The sequence below is a fragment of the Canis lupus genome, chromosome 8, assembly GCF_048164855.1.
Source record: "Canis lupus baileyi chromosome 8, mCanLup2.hap1, whole genome shotgun sequence".
Lineage (NCBI taxonomy): Eukaryota > Metazoa > Chordata > Mammalia > Carnivora > Canidae > Canis > Canis lupus.
Genome location: NC_132845.1, coordinates 1,187,691 through 1,195,450, shown reverse-complemented (window position 1 = coordinate 1,195,450; position 7,760 = coordinate 1,187,691).

Genomic DNA, 7,760 nt, shown 5'->3' with positions numbered 1-7,760 from the left:
ATAAAATATTACAAGCCACCCCTTCCAAACTTTTAGGATCTGATTGTTCCTGTGCTGCCCGACTTGTATCTGGTCCCTTAATTAGCAATCTCTGTGATAGTAAGAAGTTAAATGACAAAGACCTAAACCAACAGTGATTGAAAGATTAGTGCAGAGTGAAGGGGTTCCCAAGAGATGAAAGAGAATTCCAGAATGACCATGGAGGTCATTGCAGTGTGAGTATAAAGGACAAGTGGTAACACAGGGCGATTCCGAGTTCAGCTGATTTACTGAATGCCATTTACTTAGGAAACACAGTAAAGGAGACAGGAGACACTAAAATATAGGGACAATACTATAGGCCCCAGGGTCAAGGAATATGACACTGGAAGGCCCACCAACACCAAACCACCTTCTACTGGGGCTATTGATGAGCCCCTGAATTTGTCATGCACACCCTTCTCGAATAAGAAGTCAGAGTCAGTGTACAGCAATGGCTTTAGTAGTAGTAGTAGCAGTATTAGTATTTCTATTCCCAGTCCTGTGCCCTAGTTCCTGGAGGGAGCACAGAAGGAGCTACACTTCAGCAGAGACACATTCATATAGTGTTGACTGACTCCAGGTTTTGACTAATCTCAGATTTTGTGAATTATTGTCAGTCATTTATTATTGGAATATTTTGTATGTATGCAAGGACTAATCGCTCATTTCTGATTTCTGAACGTCATTTCAGTTCTTAGGAAATTACTTCCATTTCCCAGAATCATGTAGTTAGTCTTCCTTGTTTGTATCCTCCTATCTGTAGGTACAGAGAGAGTTGGGCAGGGCAGGGGGAAGCTGGGGGGAGGCAATACAGACAGAGGTAAATGACAAAGGAATCTATTTCAACTCTCCACAACTATTACAGTCAAGGGAGACGTAGAACACCAACATGTACCAACATTAAGTTTTTAGAATATATACAATGATGGGAAGTTTCCCAGGTAATTCCACAAAGGAAGCGTAAGTCCTGACAAGAGAATTGGACAGATCAAAGAGGATTTCTTTTCAAGAAACACAAGGAGGGTTTAGCATTAGGAAAATTATTTATTATAATTTGGTACATTAGTGGATTAAGGAAAAACAATTTTTATCAATTTGACAATGTAAAAATCATCTGAAAAAATTTGGTTAAAAAAAAAGTTAGCAAGCTTGAAATAGAAAGAAACTCCTTTTGTTTGGTTGTATCTGTAAAAGAGAACTTCCCAGCAAAACATACTTAAGAGGAAGTAGTCTTAAAATTATAATAATCTCAGGAACAAACTATAAATTCCAATTATTGCTGTCATTAAGCAATATCTGAATCTTACAGGGGATTCCAGACAATGCAATAAAGCCCAAAAAATAAAAAAAAAAGCATACATATTTGAAAAAGCCAAAAACTGTCATAATTCACAGATGATATAATTATCTATCAAGAAAATCCAGAAGAATTTGAAAATTTCTTAAATTGAACAATGGCTTGTGGTATTGCTGGATAAAAAAAAATCAATATGTGAAAAAAATCAATGACTTATATAATAGAATTTAACAATAAGAAAAAGCAAGGAGAAAAGATAAATTAGCACCAAAAATATAAAACATGTAGGCATATAACTAATACATCCACTACTTATAAAAACAAAGAGGCAAATCTTTAGTAATGGACATAAAAGAAGACTTACGTAAATAGACAAAGTTCATGAATGGAAAAACTAAATATTACCGATATGTAAATATCCTCGTGTTGCTCTGTAAATTCAGTGCTGTCCCAAACATGGTACTACCTGAACTCTTGGATGACTCTGACAAGCTAATTCCTCAATTCAAAAAGCAAGAAAAAATTCATGAAGACAGGGAAGAAATGTTTGGAAAAGAGAAGAAAACCAAAACCTTGTGTATCTTAACCTTGTATCAAGCAGATTCATATTTACGTGAACTCAGAGTCACCTAAATCATGAGGCTGGAGGCCTCAAGTCCCACACAAAACCGTCTTTACTCCTGATTCCAGTTGCAAGTTCACGGGGTTTCCAAAACCACCCTTAGGTTTGACAATGAGCAAAAGGGACTAACAGAATGTATTGAAAACTATTATACTCACATCATTCTTTGTTGCAGGAAAAGGATACAGATTAAAATCAGCCGCGAGAAGAGACACAGAAGGGAAGGTAGTCTAAGCGTGGAGCCTCCAGTTGTCCCCTCTTCATCAAGTCACACATAGCACGGCGGGGTTGTTGGCGATACGTACAGAGTCCTGTCAAGCGGGGAGGCTAGCCTTTGGTGCCACGAGTTTTTATTGGGGCTCAGTCACATACTGCCTACTGGCTCACTTCTATCTTCCTGGACGCGGGGTGAGCACCTTTAGTCGGCAGTTTCTCTGCAAGTGATGTGTTGTAGCCCAAATCCTCCATCGCAAACCACACTGTTGGACGGTTCAGTGGCCAAAGCCCCCCATCCACACGGAGGTACTCCTATCCAGGCTTCTTTTTGAGTAAGGTTGAGTTTTCACTTATGCAATATAAAGATTTAGTGTATAGCGTTGAATTCAAATTGAGGAAATGATCGGCACGTATTCCCGTAAAAGCACAGAAGTATGTCTGGGAAAATCTATATTGAACTATGATCTGCGATAGATAAACTATAATCTGTAATGGATAAGCGATAATCTGTAATATACACCAAACTGTGAGAATAGCAGAGGACTATTAGGGGTCAAGAACGTAAGGAAAGTCGTTTTTTGCTCTTTGTGCCTCTTTGCATATTTGCATATTTGTTGACAGGAATGGATAGGTGATTTAAATAACTAATGAAAGATCGCCTCTACTTCTACTAAACAAATATGAACGTAATTCTATACAATATTGAGATTAAGAGGAGCCACATGTTTAGCCCCCTGGGGGTACCACCGGGCACCCACCAGGCACTGGGCTTGCTGCCTCTCCTAGTGGAAGAGGAAACGAGCTGACTACAGCTCCACGAACCTATAACCGTTGTTACTACATATGGAACTGGTTTCTTTCTTTCTTTCTTTTTCTTTCTTTCTTTCTTTCTTTCTTTCTTTCTTTCTTTCTTTCTTTCTTTCTTTCTTTCTTTCTTTCTTTCTTTCTTCTTTCTCTTCTTTGTCTTAATTATTTTTATCCATGGTCAAAGGCACAGGCTTGAGAAGGACAGAGGTTGGCAGAGAGTGCCCCCCAGCCACCCTCAAGGTCTCCCTTAAGAACTTCCCTTCAAAAAAAAAAAAAAAGAAAGAAAGAAAGAAAGAAAGAAAGAAAGAAAGAAAGAAAGAAAGAAAGAAATGAAAAAAAAAAAAGAACTTCCTTTCCTAAATCCACCCTTTAGAGTCAGTGTTTCCCACCCTTGTTCTGCTTCTCTTAATAGGCTGAAAAGCCTCCGAGGGTGAATTCGTCTACCTTAAAGTTGTCTCTCACCATTCAGGGTGAGCCACGAATTATACTCCCTGCCTACAATTCCATGGACTTCAGTCTCTGTATCGTTTAATCTCTCCGTAATCCCTTCGCTTTGCATTAATCCTATAGTCACTCTTAGTTTAGGTCTCCATCATTTCACTTCTTACTCTTATAGATGTTGTTCCCTAAGGAATTGGGATGGTGACATAAATAAGTGAAGCAGACAGCTATACGAATATCAGGGCCTGGGGTGCCTGGGTGACTCAGCTGGTTAAGCGCTCGACTCTTAATTTCCGCCCGGGTCATGATCTCAGGGTCATGACACTGAGCCCCGAGTCAGGCTCAGCATGGAGTCTGCTTGACATTCTCTCTCTCTCCCTTACCTTGCTTGCATGCTCCACTCTCTTCCTCTAAAATAAATACATAAATCTTTAGAAAAATAAATCGGGAATGGTGCACGCTATAAGGAACCAAAGAATCCTTTACCTTTTTAAAAAGCATTCACATTCAAGGGGCTTTTTTTGTCGTCTGAATGTTTTGTTTTGCATCAGGCGGCCTAGCTGCTTCTGTGGCCAGATTCTCATGACCTGGTTCATGACCTGTGGCCATGGTCTCCACACCATGTACTTTAGGAGTTTTCTATTTGGCTGCTGAACTCTCTGCCTAGAAATGAAAAACCTAATGATTTCAGTTCTCTACCCAAAAGTTTTCCAAAGATTTAATTCTAAACCAAACTCAAAACCCCTCAACCTCACAGCCAATCCCATATCTATCTGACTTCCGATTCTCTTCTCTGTGCTCCTCACCAGGCCTATGTCACACTGTGATCCAGTCATCCTGAAATGCGGCTGGACCATTCTGCGTCCTGTGCTCTGTATTGCTTTTGTGACTTTTCTGGCTTTTTAGAGGCCTTCCCTGACTCCTCTACTCTGATGGAATCCTCTCGTTTATGGTCTTCTCAGTACCACCGACTTACTGCCCTCAAAGCGGTGCTCGTGGGCCGTACGCGGTAACAAGTTAGCTTTTCTACCTCTTGCACGAACACGTGTGCTCTTCAAGGTGGACTCGACGTCGTGTTTATCTCTGTGGAAATGGCACCTGACACTGGACAGAGACTCTGCCAACCTCTGTTAGAAGCTAGAAGAACAATGGGTTGTTCTTCTAGCACAAGGTTTTTAGTAAGACAGGAATCAAGTGCTTCGTCCCCTGCGGGCTGTCTGGGTGCCTTTGGGTGACTTACAGGACCTCACTGGCCCGGCTCCCTCGCGGTGGCCCCCGCAGGACGGCTACACACGGCTACTTCATGTGGCTCACGAGGACACAGCCGGGCACAGAAGCTGGTCGATAGGTGCAGGCTACGGTCGTGGTAACGGTGGTGGCAGAAATAGAGGTCATAGTGGTTTGGGTAACGTTTCAAAAAGCAAACACGGAAAAACCTTTAGACATCGTCTCGGTCTGAGAAGCTGTGAGTCAAAAGAGACAGTAAAGCGCGTGCACTTTCACGATGTGGTTCTCATAAGCCGCACACACGTCTTCCCGCCCCAAAGCAAACTCATCGCGTCACCCTCTGCCACAAGGGGTCTTCCCCAGGGGTCCAGCCACCACCCCAGCCCTGGCCGCTTCGGGAACGTGCGAGGACCTCTTGATTTCCTCTCCCTTAGCTCCCACGGCCAGTCAAGCCCTGCTGCTCCAGTGCAGTCACCACCTCACTGACGTCTCTATCTCTTGTCTTGCTAACTCTACCTGATCTTCTAAACAATAGAATCAGAAATGATACGACCCTTTGTCTTTCCCTCGGTGCTTCCCATGGTGCAAACTCCCTCCCACGGCCTGAATGAACAGGCTCACGAGACCCACGAAACTGCCCTGGCCCGACCTCCACTCACCTCCGGCCACTTCCACCTTTCCACCCCGGCCTCACCAGGTTATGATTCTTTCTGTTCCTCCCATCTACCGTGCTCCTCCTCACTATCAAGTCTTCACCCAAGCCATTTTCTTGTCTAAAATAAGCTTCCCAAGCCTCCTTAACTGGGCTGTCTACCACTCATTATTCAGGTTTCACGTGTGTCATTTCCTCCTGGACTCCTTCCCTGACAAACCTCTCCGCCCCCTGTGGCTCATACACCACAACCCCCCTGATCCACTCCACCGGATCACCAAGGCCTGTTCACTTGTCCTCCTCTTCTGCTCCATTACCCTGTGAATCCTATGAAAGCAGAAACCAGGTACGTCTCGCTCGCCATCGTATCCCCAGTGCTTATCTCAGTACACACTACGCTTAGTAGGATTGGCGGTTACCCACGCATGATAAAAATAAATGAATGAATGAGCAAGTGAGGTGTATTTTTAAGCTTATTTTGAAGCTGTGTCTGAGCCAAACCGGTGGGTGTAAAATCCTTTGTCTGTTCCAGGCTCTGTGATGACCCTGGAAGAATCACTGAATTCCTGAGTTTTCATAGTGGTCTATAGCTAGTCTGTTTGAAGTTCAGAAGTTCTATGAAGTTCTGCAGTGGGAAGTACAGCAACTCCCCTCTCCTCAGCAGTAAGAGACTTTTTCACACTTTATCTATTCGACTAGAAGTGCTGATTCTTTCACTGCCAATGTCTTCTTCAACTGATTGATTTTATTTTTCATAAACTCAGAATTACTTTTCTAAAACTCTATTTATTTGATTCTTCTTTTCAGCCCTCTGTCTTTAGAATGGCACTGGTTTTTATTACTATTATGATTGGTAAAACCAGCCAGCTATGATGACTGGGTCAAAGTCTTCATATTTAGCTTAGATATTCAAACTTTTCTTTTTGATTTAAAAAGAAAATAAAAAGTATATTTCTACACACACATCAGTGATTTGATGCATGTGGAATGACACTACTGCTGCCATCTATAATCCCTTTGAAGAAAACCCAGGAAAATCTATTTTCTATCTCTATTATTAGTTTTCAATGAGAGGAATGCTTAGGTTTCAGTGATGAAAATCAAACCCTTCCCAAAAGTTTTGACATTATCCACTTTGGAGGATAAATAAATTGACAATTCATCATAAAGAAAAAAAGCATATGGACTTTGGAACCTGACAGAAATGAATGAAATTGGGGTCATGGCTCTGGGACTTCTTCACTATGTAAATTGGTATTTTAGTAAACGCTCTAAGATTCATTTTCCCTATTTATTTCTTTTAATGGCTTACCATAGCAAGCATACCTACAATAGAGATATTTTGAGTGTTAATTGAGTAACACTCATCAAGTGCTACTCAATTTGCTATTGCACATGGCATGAGTATATAAGTTACAGCAACTGTTTGCAGTGAGGCAGCATCTTCACAGAGTTTATAGCAAGAATAAGCTGTTATATAATCTGAACCTGAATGATACACATTGATCCTGGTAATCTTTGCAAACAGCCCTTCGATGAAGTATACCCTGGGTGCTTTAAGGTTAGAACATCAGTTGGACCATCTTTACTTAGGGTGGTCCAAGTATGACTGCAAAAGTTATAACTAACATTCAAAGGCTCCTGCTACAGAAGACATGACAATCCTTGGCTTTCAGCTTTCAAGACCATCTGCTGTAAGGTGACGTGATTATTGTAACTTTTCCTGAACTTCATACTTGTGAGCTTAAAATGACATATCCCCCCAGTATGGCCCTGTTTCTAAAGGAATTTGCTTAAATCTTGGATCTGAAAGCAGAGTACTACTAGAATACTGCTCAGCTTGAGCTAAGCATTTGCAAAGGCCTGAAGATTTTCTAGAGTTGGCACTTCTCACCTGCTGACTCAGATGGGAAACACTCTACACAAGTATTGTGGCCAAGATTTCTACTTAAAAGATGCTTTTTTAATTTTGCAAACATTTAATGAAATGGCGTTTCTAAGTTCTTTACTTGAATGACTAAAAATGACAAATTTTACTCAAAAAATTGTTGGTCAGAGCAAGGCATTTTAATTATCAATAGCTGCTGTTTGACAAATCACCTAAAACAATGACTATGCCAGATGCTAGGTGATCAAAATGACTCTTATAGAATCGCTTTCCCTTAAGTGCATGTGGAATTTGTGCCTTCCTTCTAACCAAGGGTGGACAGAAAAAGCAATGAGATATCACTCTCTTGATTTGGTTTATTATATGGCAAAGGTGATAAGATGTCACCTTTGATTATGGTAAATTATAAGACTCTGTCTTAGCAGATTGGAGCAAGAAGTAAATAGCTACATTGTGAACTCCCTATGGAGAAGGCCATGTGGCAGGGAATTGAGAGTGGCCTGCAGACCTGGGGGAAGTCTTTATCCAACAACCAATAAGAAACTGAAGCCCGGATGCGGAGCTGCAAGGAAATGAAAAACAAAATGAG